This window comes from Loxodonta africana, chromosome 24, assembly GCF_030014295.1.
Source record: "Loxodonta africana isolate mLoxAfr1 chromosome 24, mLoxAfr1.hap2, whole genome shotgun sequence".
In the NCBI taxonomy this organism is placed as follows: domain Eukaryota; kingdom Metazoa; phylum Chordata; class Mammalia; order Proboscidea; family Elephantidae; genus Loxodonta; species Loxodonta africana.
Window position 1 is genome coordinate 52,637,050 of NC_087365.1, and position 18,452 is coordinate 52,655,501.

Sequence of the window (18,452 nt, forward strand, 5' to 3'; positions counted from 1 at the left end):
CCCCAAGTATAACTCATTTAGAGTTATCCAACTGTTCTTTTTCCTGTCCACAAAAAAAAAAAAAAATTTTTTTTGAAGGCCCGTGATGTTCCCTTATTGTAAGTAAACCCCGAGGAGGAACTATAGAAACTATCCCATCCTCCAAGTTTTCTGCCCCAAAATGCAAACGAATGCAAATGTGAAACGGGGTTAGGCAAGTCACTACCAAAAAAAAAAAACTGCCAAATATTTTTTTATTGGCCTTGAGTGTATCCTAAATGGAAAAACACATCAAAAAATCATTTAAAATATATGCTTAATAAATTAAAAGGGAGGGAGGGGAGCCCTATATGAACAATGCAATCCTTAATAAATAGGAAAAGGAATTTGAGAGCTTCTTAGCTAAGGGGAAGATTTTGCTAAGTGTGATGTTTTGCTGTCATTTTATATATAGCTACTAACCACTACATATGGTCTGGTTAGTCTTTTTTAAAAAGGAAGTGAATCAATTACTTACTCACACTTAATTAATTAGCAGTGCCAGAAGTAGATTCTTCAGCCAGCACTTTTTTTTTTTTCCACTCAAGTACAGTGACTATTGATCACTTGGAGTACTATGTTTCCTTTTCTCACAGGGGAGTAATACTTTCCTTTAAAATATTTTTTGAAAGCCTTATACATATTCACATTCTAAAACACAGTCCAAAAATGCACTCTTCATAAACACGAAACTTCATTTAACTTGTCAAAACAAATGATGGGCGATGAGCATGGCTACAAAACAAAGAAACTGAGCAAGTGGTACCCGAGGCTGGGTCTTCACATAATAAGTGTAGCCTCACTCTCCATGTTAATGAATAACCTTTGAACTCTGAAACCTTGAATGCTGTAAACACAATAGCGCGGATAGTTGAAAATCCTAGTGTCAAAATTGGGCAAAAAGAAAAGTCCAAACTTTTCGGTCAGAATAGGGAAACAATCAAATGTTTTGACAAATAATCGTTCTACTAAGAACAATGAGGCTCCCGGCTCTCAGACCTTGTTGCTCCTGAATTGTTTTCTGAGCTAAAAAACGGTTGTGCTTTTTTTCCCTACCCCCTCACAAAGCTACCACTTTGTTAGCATAATAGCATCACAAGGTTTGTTACTGTCTCCCCCCAACACACACACACACACACACAAAGCCTTATTATGTTGTAGATTTTTAAATTGTAAGCTAATTGTATAAACTGATCTATCTGCTGAGTTTTATATGTGAACCTTATGTTTGAGTAAAGAATTACAAAGAACCTTATTTCTGGACATATGCCAACAAAACTGGGAAATCGTTGCAAAATTCTGCCAGTGACCGACTGCCGGGTTGCAGAAACGTACTGTGTTTTTAAATGGACGTGGAGCGATCTAAATTCGCCTCGAGGGCGGCTGTGAGACTCATGCTGCCTCAGAATGTGGAGGCTCACGGTATTGAAGGTCTATTTGGGAGGGATGTATAGTTCAAGCGGAAATGGAAACTCCAAGAGTAACAGAAGGACGCTAGGAGCACTGGATTGTGTAAGAGAAAACTAGGAATTAAATTATCAGAGCAAGAAATGAAAACTGAAAAGGGAACCGTTGGTCTCCACATACTTAGCTCCACCCCCACAGGATCCTGCTTGGCTCCCACCCCCTAGTAGACTATCTGTGAAGGAGTCAGGTGCCGCAGCAACCAGGCACCAGAACAAAGGCAACCAGGAGACATGCACCCCCTCACATGGGAGTGGACGCCCCACACACGTACTCTGGGAGGAGCTGAAAAAGCCCCACTTCTCCTCTTTTTAATGCGACAAGCCACCTCATTTTTCACCATTATCCAAACAGACAGACTCTCCTTAAGTTATTTTTCCCGGTGTGCGCTTATAAAATCAAACCATTATCTCGGATGTAATCCCAGTGACTGGAGGCCTCTTCGTTTAGCTTACATCTGATTTTCTACCCAGCTCACGCCTGCCACAACAGTCCCAGATCTAACAACGTAACAGAAAGCCCTTCCAATCGGCTGTATTTAGCATTTATTGGAATCATCTTTTGAGACTTAGCCTTAATTAGAAAAAGAGACTGCGGAACGATCCTATTATTTCACAAGGATTTCTTTGACTGTGGCACTAGTGTAGGAAAACCCTTTGGAAACTGTAAATCCCTGGAGCTGAAAGAGAGCCAGCACAGATACTCCACTTAAAAGACTTCAGTGTTCAGAGCAGGAAAACCTGAAAAACTGCAGTCAGGAGTTAGCAGGAAAAGAAAATGAAAAAAGTTAGGCCAACCTGCCGCCGGCATCTGAAACTACAAAGGACATTTGAGAAGGAAAACAAGAGACCGCCCTTTTAACGCGACCAAATGCGCTCAATTAAGTAGGGATCACAAACAGAACCCAGGGACAGCCACAGTTCTCTCTTTTCTATCAAGTTTCTGGGCCCCACTCCAGTCACCTCACAATTTTTAACCGTCCTTAAACATGACGATAATGTATGATAGAATAAATGGCAGAAATTACCTTTCAGACGTGAAGGCCGTCTCCGGAACGTGGGGACGCTCTCTGAAGGAGTCTGCCAGTCCACCTGGCGTGAACAAGGCTGGGAGAGATGTGATGGCCGGCTTTCACAGGCTGACAAGGGAAGGGCCCAGGAGAAAGCTCAGTTTAAAGAGGTTTTGGTACAATACCAACGTGATTAGCATGATTAGGTCAATGTGTCTTGATCACATCAAACATTGTTATTTCAACTATTTGTCCCGTTGGTAAATTTGATGAGTGTCCCCACCCCCACCCTTTGCAAGCACAATTTATGTCTTCCTCCAACATATTCGAGGAGCCCTGGTGGTGCAGTGGTTAGGTGCTTGGCTGCTAACACAAAAGTGAGCCGTTGGGACCCACCAGTTGCTCTGCGGGGGAAAGACGTGGCAGCCTGCTTCTTTAAAGATTACAGCCTTAGAAACCCTATGGGGCAGTTCTATTTTGTCCTATAGGGTTGCTATGCGTCAGAGTTAACTGGACCACGGTGGGCTTGGGTTTTGGCTAACATATTCTGGATGGTTCCACATGGTCGCTTTTCCTCAAAATGGTAATGTAAACTTTCTTAAAAGTTATAGGGGTAGCATAACCTTGCAAGCACCTCTTTAAAGATTTCACCACTCATCTGATATTGCAAATGGGGAATTTGGGATGAAAGGAAGAAGGGGAAGGTAATTAACATTTATTGATATCAGACTATACCATCACCATCTCAAAAATGGAGCCGGCATCCATCAAGCTACTCACTCAAGCCAAAATCTAGAAGTCAGACTGATATTTCATCTCCACCCCCCCACCACCACCACTCTCCTCCCAAACACACCTTTAATCCATCAGCAAACCCAATCATCTCTACCTCAATATATCTCAAATTTGTCCACTTATCTTCTTCTCCAGCACAAGCCAAAGCACCATGACCATCCCTCTGGAAAAATATAATGGGTATACACAAGTTTCTCAAACTTTTTCCTCTCCAGGTTTGTCTCCGCCCAGAAGCCCTAGAAATCTTTTACGATGGAAATGACATCACGTCTCCGCCCTGCTTAATGGCTTCCTATTGCCTCTGGAAAAAGCAGACTTTCTTGGCTTCATCTGGCCCTTGCCTACCTCTCTAGCCTCAAGTCTTAGCAAGCGCTTAACATGCTAAGCCTCAGCCACTAGGCTTTCTCTCTGACCTCAAGCATGTCACACCTGTGGTTTCCTTTGCCTGGCACTCTCTCCCCATTCTCTTGAGGAAACCAACGTCTAGTCCTCTGAGAATGGTTTAAACCTCCTGCTCTCTGGGTGCTGCCCTCTGACGAAGCTTCCCGGTTAACAGCATCGCCCCATGTTGCTGAATTGTAGGTAGGAGCCGCTGAATTGGTCAATGTTTTACTGTGTATATTCTCAACAGCAACAAAAAATAAAATGAATTATTTTTAAAAAAAAAAGAACATGTCCCCAATCACTTGGGCTCATATACTCTGGTTCCACCTCTTGAGAGATCCATAATCCTGGAATAATTACTTCCTCTCTCTGGGTTTCCATTCCCTGATCTGTAAAATGGGGATGATGAAAATTCTCTTGGGGCTCTCTGGAGAATTAAATGAGACACCCTGTGCAAAGCTTGTAGGCCCAGGGTTTTCGGGAGTCTGACACTGTTCTGGACAGAGCCCTGGTGACAGTGATTAAGTGCTCGGCTGCTAACCAAAAGTCCGGTGGTTCGAACCCACCAGCCGCTCCACAGGAGGAAGATGGGGCAGTCTGCTTCCATAAAGATTTACAGCCTAGAAAACTCTGTGGGGCGGTTCTATTCTGTCCTATAGGGTCGCTATGAGTCGTAATCAACTTGAGGGCAATGGGTTTGGTTTTTTTGGTTTGATGGCACTATCCTAGGCATGGGAGATGAAGCCCTTGCCCCTCTGGCGCTTACCTTCTAGAGGGAGTCAGACAATACACAGAAAGTTATAATTGCTGTAAAAAAGGGACAGGGTAACTGGGCAGGGGAAAGCCTGCTGTTTTAAATTGGGGCTCCCTGAGGAGCACAGGAGCCCTGGTAGCACGGTGGTTAGCCACCAAGAGGTCAGCAGTTCAACTCCACCAGCTGCTCCGCAGGAGAAAGATGTGGCAGTCTGCTTCCATAAAGATTACAGCCTTGGAAACCCACTCTGTCCTATAAGATCGCTGAGTCAGAATCGACTCTTGGCAATGAGTTTGTTTTGTTTTTGTTTTTTGGTAGGTGGGGGGATAGAGGGAGGAGCAAAGACCTCAATGAGTAAGGTAGCAAGCCACACTAAGATGGGGAGTAGAGGTCCATACAGCAGGAACAGAAGGTGAGAAGGCCCTGAGGCTTGAGGAAAGAACTTTAGGGAGGCCAGTGTGTCTGGGACCATGAGCGAGGCTGGGGGCCAGAGAATGAGACCGCGAGGAGGAATGGGGATGTGACTCGGGTTGTGGAGGCTACCTGATGGTCTGTCCTTCATCCTCGTTTCATTTGCCACATCTGCAGCACTTGATACAGTTGATCCCTCCCTCTACCTCGAAAGACTTTCTTCTCTTGGATTTGGGGCACCTTGTCCTCCTGATTTCGCTTCATCCTCACTGACTGCCCCTTCTCGGTTCTCGTTGCTAGTTCCTCTTCCTCTCCCTGACCTCTAAACTTTGAGGTGCCTGGGGGCCCAAAGCTGAGCTTCCTTGTCTTCCCTTTCTCCTTCTCTAGGTGATTCATCCAATCCAATGGCTCAAAATACCACCTAAGTGTTGAAGTCTCCTGCATTTATGTTTCCCATCCAGACTTCAGCCCTCCACTCCCGAAACATGCTCCTAACTGCCTACTTCATTTCCATTTAGATGTTCAGGAATGAATTCTGAATTGCCCTCTTAGGACTTCTCCTCCCACCATCCTCCACCCCTGATGGCTATTTAGTATGATGGAAATGGGTAATACTCTCCAGGAAGTGAATGTGGACGGAGGAAAAGGGCAGATAGGGAGATGAGCTAGCCATTGACGTAGATCACATGTCCTTGCCAGGTGCCCCCAGAGCTCAAAAACATGCAGTAACACGCATTACGTTTCAGCAAGTATCCATTCCTGGCTCTGCCTTCCTCCTACTAGAAGCTAAACTCCGTAAAGCTAGATGGCACTGTGTCTTGTTCTCTGCTGCATCTTAGCATGCTGTCCGTATATAACAGTGATCAATAAATGAGTTTCCATGGAGCAGGAGAGCAGTGGGATGCAGACCTCAAATTCTCGTAAAAAGACCACACTTAAGGGGTTGTTGTTCTAATGATTCTTCTTGTGAATACTGAGCATCGCCTCTGCCTACAGCTCTGCTTTGGTGCAGGTTCCATCTTTGAATATATATGTATATATTCAAATCCACCAGCTGCTCCGTGGAAACCCTATGGGGTAGTTCTACTCTGTCCTATAGGGTTGCTGTGAGTCAGAATCAATTCAGAAGCAACGGATTTGGTTTGGTTTTGGTTTAGCCTCGGTTTCCCTAATGGGTAACCTGAAATACAGAGAGGTTCTGTAGTTTACAAGGAAGAGCAGCCACCGCAGGGTCTTTGGTCTCATGTTTCTTTTTCTTCAGTCTCTTTTATATGAGATGAATTGTATGGTGAGGTGTTTGTATAGTTCACTGGTTAGAAAAACAAATTTTTTCTTTTTCTTTTTCTGGAATCTGAATCACACTGTCAAGAGCTCGACTTGTCCAAATTCAACCCATCCGCGTCTCCTGCATGTCTCTGCTTTGGGAAGGGATGGGCTTTGGGAAGGGATGGGTGGACTAGAGCACTGATATACCCCAAAAGTCCTATGCCCAAAGAAGAGAGAAGATGCCGAAAGTCTAGCTGATGTTATGGGTTGAATTGTGTTCCCCTAAAATGTGTATCCGTTTGGCTAGGCCATGATTCCCAGTATTGTGTGTTTGTCTATCATTTTGTCATCTGACATGATTTTCCTGTGTTGTAAATCCTAACCTTTACGATGGTAAAAAGGCAGGATTAGAGGCAGTTATGTTAATGAGGCAGGGCTCAATCTACAGGATTAGGTTGTATCTCGAGTCAATCTCTTGAGATATAAAAGAGAGAATACAGCAGAGAGGAGAGGGACCTCATGTCACCAAGAAATAAGTGCCGGGAGCAGAGTGCATCCTTTGGACCCAGGGTCCCTGCACTGTGAAGCTCCTAGACCAGGGGATGATTGATGACAAGGAACTTCCCCAAGAACTGATAAAGAAAGCCTTTCCCTGGAGCTGGCACCCTGAATATGGACTTCTACCCTCCTAGACTCTGAGAGGAAGAGTTCTGTTTGTTAAAGCCATCCATTTGTGGTGTTTCTGTTATAGCAGCAGTAGGTAACTAAGACATAGGTATTTTTAGTCTCACTTTAAAGGCAGAAAGATCAAACCAATAGAATCCACACCTACTATGCGCCCGGCATTTCCCACCAGCAGAGCCCTCATGGCGCGGTGGTTAAGAGTTCAGCTGCTAACCAAAAGGCGGGCAGTTCAAATCTACCAGCCACTCCTTGGAAACACCATGGGGCAGTTCTACTCTGTCCTATAGGGTCACTATGAGTTAGAGCTGACTCCATAGCAATGGGTTTTGGTTTAGGGATATAGCTGTAAAGAAAATGAACACAGCGCCTGTGTTCGCAGAACTTCCCTTCCAGCGGAAAAGCAAACAATCACCCCTCCCAGCAGCCAAACTGATCTTTTCAAAAGTCAAAAAGTCAAATCTGATCAGGTCACCAGTTTAAAAAAATAAAATAAACAATTGTATCAAGTCAGTTGTGACTCATGGCAACCCCATATGTCTTCGGGTAGAGCTATGCTCCACAGGGTTTTCCATGGCTGGATTTTTGGAAGTAGATCACCAGGCCTTTCTTATGAGGCACCGGCAACCTCGCAATTAGCAGTCCAGTGCATTACCCTTTGCATCACCCAGGGATTCTGATTGTGTCCCAGCCCTGCCTAATACAGCCAATGGCTCTTAGAATAAAGACAAAATTCCTGATAACATGTCAGGCATGCTTTGCTATACCCACGAGGACTTTGGATTTTATCCCAAGAACACTGGGAAAGCACCGAAAGGAAATAGAGTAAAACTGAAAGAATTCTTGAACTTCAAATAAATGTTTCTTCCTCAAAGGAGATATTATCCTGTCTTGGTTAAACAAAGAGAACAGGACCAGCTCTAGGGAATTGGAGTCCTTTTATTTCAAGCAGACATTTTCCACTCCTTTTGTTGAGTTTATGATCATAGGATCAGAGCTGCTACTGAACTAGCTGTGATCTAATTAATCTTCATCACTTTAGTTACTATTGCCTTGTCTTTTTTTAAAGGGGGAGGATGAAGCTCAGGATGGTTAAGGAACCTGCCTAAGGTCACACAGCTAACAGTTTGTGTCCCTGCCTTCCAGACTATACTGAAGCCAATGAGCCAGACTCCAGCATGTCACAAATCTGCATGTCCTTACTTCTAAAAAAGCTACACTGATCTTTCTTTTTTTTTTTTTAACATATATATAAATTTTACTTTTTGTTGTTGTTGAGCATAGACACTGCAGAGCATACACCAATTCAACAATTTCCACACATACACTTCAGTGACACTGATTAGAGTTGGGCACCCATTCTCTCTCACCCTCATTTTCTGAATTGTTCCTCCTCCATTAACACAAACTCACAGCCCCCTGAGGTTCCTATCTAGTCTTTTGAGTTGCTGTTGTCAATTGGATCCCATATAGATGGATCTTAAAAGATGATCCATACTTGTTGACACCCTACTTCCTGAATGTTCGCCAGAGTCAGCCATGTGTGTGGCTCTGGGGCAAAGTTGAAAGGTCCTCACCCACCCTGCTCCCCTCTGCTACTCTGGAATAGCAGTATTTCATTTGATTGCCCTGGGACTCCTCTCCTCCCACCTCTCAGGCACTCCCTTTTGTTCTTGGTAGACCTGTGTACATGTGGGTCTTCTCCAAAACAATCAAAACCAAACCCGTTGCCATCAAGCCGATCTGACTCATAGTAATCCTACAGGACAGAGCAGAACTGCCCCCTAAGGTTTCCAAGGAGTGGCTGTTGGATTCAAACTGCTGACCTTTTGGTGAGCAGCCAAGCTCTTAACCATTCCGCCACAAGGGCTTCCAATGTTCTTCCATAAACTGCAAATCTCCTTTGAAAGTAGGGAAGAAAAGTCATGCAAATTTATGTCCCAACAGCAATTAGCAGAGGGCTTTTTACACAGAGCTGGGAGGCAATAAAGTTTTGTAAAATTAAAGTGTTCAGCACTAGGTATTGACCTTCCATGACTTCCTTTACCCTGTCCCTCATAGCTAATCAGCTGATAAATCTTACAGGTCCTATCATCTCAGTATCTCTCAAACCCACCCTTTCCTTTCTATTCCCCTTGTCCTTGTTTCTTTTTCCTTCTGACCTGTGTAATCATCTCCTGACTGGTCCTCCTAGAGCTGCCTTCTTCCTGGCCCAGAACATTTTTCCCAAAACCCCCGGTAATAACTATCCTGCTACTGCCCAGTGTGAAAATTTTACCAAGATAAGCCGTAGTTCCCTCTCTTAGGATTCAAAGTCACACCACAGCCCCAACCAACCGTTTCAGCCTGAATTCATTCAATAAATATTTATTGACCTTTGTTCTAGGTACCTGACTAGGTAGTAATTAAAGAGAAACAAAACAAATAGAATTTCTGCCCTCATGGAGGGTATATTTTAGTAGGAGAAATAGACATCAAACAAATTAAAACATAAATAAATAGACAAGCATACAATTACAATATCTACTCTAGAGAAATAATCACTCATGTACACAGAGAAGCAAACACAAGGATTTTCACTGCAGCATTGTTGATAATGGTGAAAAACACCTACACGCTCATCAAAAGGAAAATGGCCACAGAAACTCCATGTATCCAAATTTTAGAATATACACAGCAGTTGAAAGAATGAAGTCACACCTCCTGTACATATGGATAGATTGCCAAGATACACTGTGAAGTACAAAAAAAAAAAAAATCAAGCTGCCAAAAGTATGCAATTTTTGTTTAAAAACACAAATACGAATCTATTTTCTTAAGGAAATATGTGTACATATGCATAATGTATAAGTATATATATACATGTACATTATGTGTGTGTGTGTGTAAATATGTGTGTATCCTGAATTCCAGAATTAAGTACTTTTGGTGTAGGCCTTCCCCACCTTTTATCCACGCATCTACATAGATATTCCTTATGGGTTTGTGTGTGTGTGTATGTATGTACGTGTATGTACATATATTGTTGTTAGCTGCCATGGAGTTGATTCCAACTCATGGTGACCCCATGTGTGCAAAGTAGAAGTGCTCCATAGGGTTTTCAAGGCTGTGACCTTTTGGAAGCAGATTGCCAGGCCTGTCTTCTGAAGCGCCTATGGCTGTATGCAAATCACCAACCTTTTGGCTAGTAGTCAAGCACTTAACCATTCGCACCACTCAAGAACTTCATTTATATATGTATATGTATGTTTATATATACGTGTATATATATGTGCGTGTGTGTATGTATAATATAAATATATAAAACAAAAACCCCATTGCCATCAAGTCATATCTGACTCATAGCGACCCTATAGGACAGAGCACAACTGCCCTATAGAGTTCTAAGGAGCGCCTGGTGGACTCAAACTGCCAACCTTTTGGTTAGCAGCCATAGCTCTTAACCACTACGCCACCAGGGTTTCGGTTAAACCACAAACCAAACCCAGTGCCCTCAAGTCGATTCCGACTCATAGCGACCCTATAGGACAGAGTAGAACTGCCCCATAGAGTTCCCAAGGAGCACCTGGCAGATTCGAACTGCTGACCTTTTGGTTAGCAGCCGTAGCACTTAACCACTACGCCACCAGGGTTTCAGTTAGCCACCAACTAAACAATATAAATGTTATATATATGTATTTAGGTATAAATCATATATAAATATGTATATATAACATTTATGTATCATATAATATACTTAAACATGTATATATTATATATAAAATTTATATAATATATAAATGTAAAAATATACATAGCCTTTAATGTAATATATAATGCACACACAGACCTATAAGGAATATTTATGCAAATGCAGGGATAAAAGTTGGGAAGGCCCACACCGAAAGTGGTTAATTCTGGAATGTAGGCAAGGAACCAGGACAGTTTAGTTGGTGGCTAACTGCTGTGATCTTTTTACATGGAAAAACATTCATATTTTACCTGTCTAACTAAAAGTGAGCTAACTATTAATACATAATTACAAATTGTGTTAAATACCGTGAAAGAGAACTTCTTGGAATGAAATTCGTGTTATTCCCATATACTGCTTTTTAATAAACATTTAATAAACCATTCCATACTTTCCAATCTCCTGGCCCCACTGCCTGCTGCCCCTCTTCCATCTCCCCAGGCACACATGGCATATTCAGGCAAACACCCATCTGTGGTCATCCTGCCCATCCCCCAAGGTCCACTCCAAATGCCACCTTCCTCATTCCACCTCTCCTTGGATGCATGCCTCCTTTATGACATTTACCGGAGTCTGCCTAGCCTGAATAGACTGCAGGCTCCTCAAAGGAAGGCCCGTTTCCTCCGTGGCCTCTGTAGCACCTGAAGTAGTGACAGGCACTCAGGAAGTGTTTCCATTCTTACTCTATGCTATTTAATTAATTAAATGATGTGCTCCTGGGCTTGTGCGGTCATTCATTCAGTTACTCTCTTAACAAGCACGTATTAAGCACTTACTCTGTGCTAGGCTTTGTTCCAGGTCCTGGAGAAAGAGCAAGGAACGAAAGAGATAAAAATCTCTGTCCTCCTGGAGTTCGCATTTAAGATTATAGCATGTAAGATGGTGATAAGGAGAAAAATAAAGTAGGCAAGTGGGCCAGGGATGGAGGGGGATGGGTGGGAGTGGTATTAAATAGGCTGAGCTGGAAGGCTTCACCTTGGATACAACTGAGTACATAGCTGAAGGAGGTGAGAGTGGGAGCCATGAAAAGTTCTGGGAAGACAGCATTCCGGGCTAAGGGATTAGGAAGGACACACAGCAAGGAGGCCCGCGTGGCATTGTGGCTGGTGTGGCATAAGAACAGCAGACGAGTCAGAAAAGGAGGATGGCTAGGGGATTGCATATTGATTGCCTGGGACCTTTTGTAAAAACTTTAGATTTTCCTCAGAATGAACCCAAGAGCCACTGAAGGGTTGTGAGCAGAGGAATGACATGACCTGGCCTATCGGAAGCTTATTAAAACAGATTGATAAAACCAAGAGTGCTCATAAAAACAGCAACACGGATATCTTCCTTTGCTGAAATCACTCAAATACCTAAGTGTGTCCACATTTTCAGGTTACTTTTACAACAATAACAAAGGCAATAATAGCAATAGATAAAACAATGTGTTGAGCCTCTGCTATGTGCCAACATTCTCAACTCTACATACGACGTTTACGACTTATATCATTATATATTTAGTTCTGCTGATAACACGTATATTTTAATCCATTTGGCAGATGAGGAAACTGATAACTTCAGAGGTTAATAAACTTTCTAATTTACTAACTTCTCTAACTTAACTGAGGTTCTACAATTAGAATAAGGTATTCTAGCCCAGAGCTCTCTAACTCAAAAGCCCATTCTCCTTCTTTTCCAGTCTTTTTTGTACTAAGAGATTGACCCTGGCCTTAGGAAAATAGAGAATAATAATAATACCTCTCATTACTTAACCAGTTGCCCTGCAGTGGACACCGAGTCATGGCAACCCCATGTGTGTCAGGGTAGAAATATGCTCCACGGGGCTTTCAAGGGCTGATTTTTTTTTTCAGATGTGGACAGTCAGGCTTTTCCTCTGAGACACCTCTGGACGGACCGGAACTACCAACCTTTAGGGTAGCAGCCAAACGCCGTTAACCGTTTGCACCACCCAGAGAGCCGCATTCACTATTTACCAAGCACCAAGCACCACCATTTCTGTACACCTAGGCAGGGAAGTTGGAGGCCTGGTCACTACGTAGTTAAGAGCTACGTCCCGCTAACCAGAAGGTCGGCAGGTCCAACCCACCAGCTGCTCGTTGGAGACCTTTAAGGCAGTTCTACTCTGTCCTATAGGGTCGCTATGAGTCAGAAACGACTCCATGGCAACGGGTCAGGCAGGGTCATATCCCTACTGCCAAGACCGGAAATCTGGGTCTCTCAGCAGCAACGCGATGCGGTGGTTAAAAAGCTGAGCGCTTGAAACTGGCTTTCTGGGTTCGAATCAGCACATCCGACTACCCAGGTGTGCTGCCTTTGCCTCCGTTTTCCCATTTTTCAGATGGTGACAGTAGTACTCACTGACAAGTGTATTCGTGCAAAAGAAGTAAGTCCTCACTAATAAAATGCTTCAGCGAGGTTTTAGCACACAGTAAGTGCTCAATTAAAGCATACGATTCTAATAGATACCATTGCCGACAATCAGGGTCTGGAAGAGGCTCACCAGCTATCAACACCAGGTATGACACCCAAAAACATGTTTTCAACCACTGGGGGCCCTGCCAGGGTACTTATCCATAAACTCATTGCCTTCAAGTCGATTCCAACTCAGAGTGACACTATAGGACAGAGTACGACTACCCCATAGGGTTCCAAGGCCATAAACTTTATGGAAGCCGACTGCCACATCTTTCTCCCACCAAGCGGCTGGCAGATTCCAATCACCGTCCTTTTGGTTAGCAGCCGAGTGCTTAACTACTGCGCCACCAGGGCTCCACTTATTCATAGTTAGAGCCCCACCAATCCCGTTGCCGTGGAGTCCATTCCGACTCATAGTGACAATATCGGGCCGAGTAGAATTGCCCCATCTGGTTTCCAAGAAGCCGCTGGTGGATTCGAACTGCTGACCTTCAGGTCAGCAGCCAAGCTCTTACCCACTGCACCACCAGGGCAACAGTTGGGCAGGAAGGGGAAAGAATGTGCGTTTATAGTTCCAGAAGGAGACTATTCCTACTGAATTCGTCTACTCCAGAACGTGGGTGGCTCTAAATCACCAACTAGACCGTGCAGTGTAGACAAAGGGCGCGCGCGCGTTGTTCTCTGAGGAAATGTACCTTTCCTGGGCGATCCTCAAAGTTCCTTGGGCATCGTCTCCAAGATGGAGGTCAAGCGAGGCCTGGGAGGGCCCTGAAGGAGACAGGGCTGGAGGTGAGTCGCTAAAAGGACAGCACTTAGTCGCCGACTGAAGGTGCACTCCTCAGACCCCACCCTCCACCCCACGCTGGGCCTCCGAGAAGAGATTAAGGCCGAACCATGCGCTGATAGGCGCACAGAGAGCGAGCGACAAAGATTAGACGGCCACACAGTTCCCTTCCGTAATGGACCCAGACTTCCAGCACCGAGGTTTCCTCAGAAACCGGAAATGAACAAATGACACAAGTTTCAGGGTGTCCAAATTCAACCCCTGCCTCCACGGCTCACCTCTGGGATCCCTGTTACCTCACCTCACCTGTAAAATGGGAATCACAGTGTCGCCAAATGCCTCAGGCAGTTGGGAGGCTGTGTGAGATAATCACAGTGAAGCCTTAACTGTGCCAGACACAGGGTGATCACTCAATAAACGTCAGCCAAAATGGCACGAGCCATTATTCTCTCTGGATGTCTCCCTGTCCTAAAAACAGCTCTTCAGTTTAACGAATCCCTTTGGCTTCTTTGACAGCATTTTTTTAAAAATCTGGTTAGCACATTTTGTTGACATATTTTCACAAATACCAAGCCTGCATGTCCTCTTAAAAATATTTTAAGAGATTATGTTTTGTTCCCACTTGCTTTGAGGAACTACTTTGCCAGCGCTGAGTGAAATGAAAACAGTGAAAAGCAAACGTGGATAATAAGGCCATCTTTTCTGAACTACCCTCCCGCCTCAAAAAAAAAAAAAAGAATTAAAAATTCAATTGCTGTATTTTTAAGGGCCATCATGCAGCTAAGTATTTTCTTATCAAGTTTCTCCTTTTTCTTCTCTCTGCTCATAAATATAACAGTAATGAGATAGTTTTCCTTCTCCTGCCTCAAATAAAACACACAAAATCTGCCCCACAAACTTGTGCAAACCATTACAGTTGAATATTCTAGAAGAATTTATAACTACATAGGCTATATTCCTAAAACAAAATAAAAATGCCATCAACAGAAATAAACAGTTTCTGAAGCAGTTTTATTTGAAGTCTACAAATAAGAACAGTGTGTCCCCAAGGAAACAAAGTAGAATTTGGAGTCGCAGCTAAAATGGCTCGGGTTTAATCCCCTGTTACCCAGTACTATGGGGCTGCGTTTACAGGAAACGGCTGCCACCAGAAGTTGTGTGCTAGTTTTCAAACAGTTTTTAACCGTATTTCTGCATCATCAACCCAGCCATGTGGAAACAAATCAAATACTCAGCTTTAAAAATATATATATATGTTAAGGGAAACAAGGAGAAGGCTGACCTGTTCATTTCTACCTTCTTCAGGATGGGCAGAAAGGCATGAAGAAATGCAGGCTCCCCTCCCCCGCTGGGACTGGGTTGCCCGGCTGGGTGGAAACTATCTCATTACCACATTTTCAACAAGTCGACCGGTTTCCTCGTTTAATCAAAGTTAGTTTGTGGTTGTTTGGCAGTCTGTGCGTGCTATGTTTTTATAGCTATAGAAAATGTGTATTTATTTATTTTGAGATGACTCTGACCATATGACAAACATAAAGTCAGCCTCTTACAGCCGATGATTTATAAAAGCTCTGAAAAGCACTGGCTTTAAACATTTTAATAGAGCCTCACTCATCCTTTGTAAGTGGAAGTGTAAATTGGTACAGTTCTTTTGTAAACAACTCCGTAAGAACAGTCAAGAGCCTTACAAATGTTCATACATTTTGGTGCACTAGCCCTCCTGGAATCCATCCCAGGGAAACAGCCCTAATCAAGGAAAAGGCATTATGAGCAAAGATATTCACGGCAACAAGACTTACTATGGGGGAAAAAAATATTCTCTCTTTCTTTCTCTCTCTCTCTGTCTCTCTCTTTCTCAGTGTATTTTTGGAGCCACACAAATAAATGATGAATGCTTAGTCATCCAAGTTATCCCCACACAGCCATTTTAAAATGACGAAGTTTTGAAAAAAAATATACCATTGGGAAACAGTTACAAGAGCAAATGGAATCAAGATGTCAAATTCTACTTTTTAATGAACTATATAAATCTGTATATTAGTAAGCAAAAAAAAAATGAAACCGGTGAAATAAAAGCGTTACCTTTGGTTTTTCTCATCAGGGAAATTTTTTTTATGGACTGGGCATTCTGTGATATCCAAGACTTACTGTGAATTTCATTCACTGCAATAATGGGTTATTAAAGAGAACATATATACATACTTAGCGATATGTACTGAAGCATCTAGGAGGAGCTATCTTGAAATTTATAATACTTTGGAATATTATGATACCTTGGAATTTATAATATTTTAACAAGGAAAAATTGAAGCAAATGTGGTTGACGTCCTGGAATGATAGAATTGGGTGTTGGCTATATGGCATCAAAGTTACAAAAGCAGCTCAAAAGATTAGAAAGGAACCTCAGGGGGCAATGAGTGTATGTTGATGGGGGAGAAGAGCTCAGAAAAGGAGGGTGAGAAGGATTGCACAGCTTGAAGAATGCCATCAAGTGACTGAATTGTACATGGAGGCACTGTTGATTTGGTGTTTTTTTTTTTTTGCTGTGTGTATTCTCAACAAGAAAGCAAATAAAATAAATTTAAAAAAAAAGAATTAGATGTTGGATATATGGGAGTTCATTTTACTATTCTCTACTTCTGTGTAAGTTTGAAAATTTTTATAATAAAATTTTGAAATGATTGTCTAGCTATATGCATGGTTATTTTCCACTTCCTGTTTTTCTCTATTTTTTTTCTATACTATGCTTCTATTACCTCTGAAATCCAACAAATAAACACATATTTTACCAAATAAGAATTCACAGTCCCATAGAGATGTTTTTATTGCTACATAATTCCAGTGAATCCTCAGGATCCTATGATAAGCCCGTGTACCTTAAAATGTTAACTTGTAAATGGTCCAAATCTTCTCTTTGGGATGGCACCCTGACATCTGAGACTAGGCAGTAAATTTGATCAGCTGATAAAAAGGCCAGCTGCAACTAACCATGTTAAAGATTAGAAACCTTTTAAACACACACGTACGCATACACACCACCTCTTGCTTCTTAAATATTAAGTGACAAGACACTCTGGTTTCATTTCTAAAGTTTCATACAACAATCATGTAAGCAGTGCAGAGTTCAACATACCGCCAAACTGACTCAGAAGGAAGGCTTCCACATTCCTTAATTAGCAGCATCAGAAAGCGCCATTTCCTGCTGGGGAAGTCTCCCATTTCATCTAGTTGTTCAGTTGGATCGACATATCCCACAAGCTCTTAACAGAGGATTTCCACAAAGTCTGGAAACACGGTGTTATTTTATTTTACTTTACTTCTTTGTTTTATTTTATTCTGTCATGCTCTATGCTAGTTTATTCTATTCTAATTTTTACAGATTAAAGGTGTCCTTGATGAAAAAAAAAAGATGAAGCCATACTTATTCTTTGTTTCCACACTTCACAGACACCCTATATATACTGAGATCACAGTTGCAGGCAGAATAGGTGGAAACTTTACCAACTTGAAAATACATCTTTCTTGGTTATTAATAGTTAAAAGGTTCAAAGTACTGGGCCAGAAGTTTCTTTTTTAATAAATTACTTAAATTAAGTTTGAGATTCGTATTAAACTTCCCTGGCAGGACTCACATAGGATGCAAAAGCCTGGGGAAGATTTCCAAACAAGATTACACGGTTTTCCAATGTGATAGATTTGATCACGTTCAAATGGCAAAGGCAGCACTAAGTGCAACCTTCACTGAAATGTCCGATTATCAGCAGACATATTCTCCCTGTAAATATCGGATTTAACCATTGTAACAGTTATTTACTCTGAACTTCAGAGGTTTTAAAGAAATGTAAAATAACTTTAATCAGGTGATTGGCAGATGTGACAGACACTTAAAAAAATTTTTGGAAATACACCATTTTTGGCAGTTTCGGGAATCCCAAATCTGTCCTCCGACACATGACCCCATTTTTCCCTTTTAGTCTTCTCTTCTTTAAACTCTATCTTTTCAAAGAATTCTTTTCTTCATTGGTCTCCAGGTTGATAGATTAATTTTAAGTACTGTAGCTGTAAAGGATGATGCAGTGGTTAAGAGTTCGGCTGCAAACCATAAAAGGCCAGCAGTTTGAATCCACCAGCCACTCCTTGGAAACCCTATGGGGCAGTTATATTCTGCCGGATAGGGTCGTGATTAGTGGGAATCCACTTGGCGGCAACAGGTTTTTGGGTAGCTGTAAATAAGAAGACAGAGAAGAGAAGCCCATGGTATTATACCCCAAGAGAAAGCAAGCTTTTGTCTTAATGACAAACCTGCCTTCTGAGAGGTCGAAGAGGGAGCAAAGAAGGTCTACTTAGGAATTGTATTTCTTCTAAAGACATTTCTGGCATTTGAGAACTTCTCAGGCTATTTAGGAGGGTAGACTAACCCTTGATTTGATCTCTTGAAAATAAGAGCCTTTCCTTTTATGCTTCTGACCCTGGAGAGTAATGAACTACCTCTAACCATACATGGTAATTATAATGAAAAATAGATTTTCAAATGCATTTACTTTAAATAACAGTTATGCCAAGTGGAATCCAGAGCCAACTGTACTGGCTTCAACTAAAGAGAGTGTGGGCTTTTGGTGTCTTGGGTAATGTAAGAGCCACAGTTTGACTCTCTCCCTGCCTCAGTTTCTCTGCTCCTTGCTTTTATCACAAAATCCTATGAGGGTACATAAAAACCTTGTAAGAAAACTACCCCATG

At 42.4% G+C, this 18,452-nt stretch overlaps 1 long non-coding RNA gene across 1 annotated transcript; it reads right to left on the reverse strand.

The window, feature by feature from the left end:
• Nucleotides 1-4,375: 4,375 nt before the first annotated feature.
• On the reverse strand, nucleotides 4,376-17,774 carry LOC111747631 (uncharacterized). The gene is made up of 3 exons (XR_002783613.2): nucleotides 14,997-17,774; nucleotides 13,626-13,698; nucleotides 4,376-9,515 (listed from the first exon to the last, which is right to left on the reverse strand). It is a non-coding gene; the product is annotated as an uncharacterized LOC111747631 (long non-coding RNA).
• Between the last annotated feature and the right edge of the window lie 678 nt (nucleotides 17,775-18,452).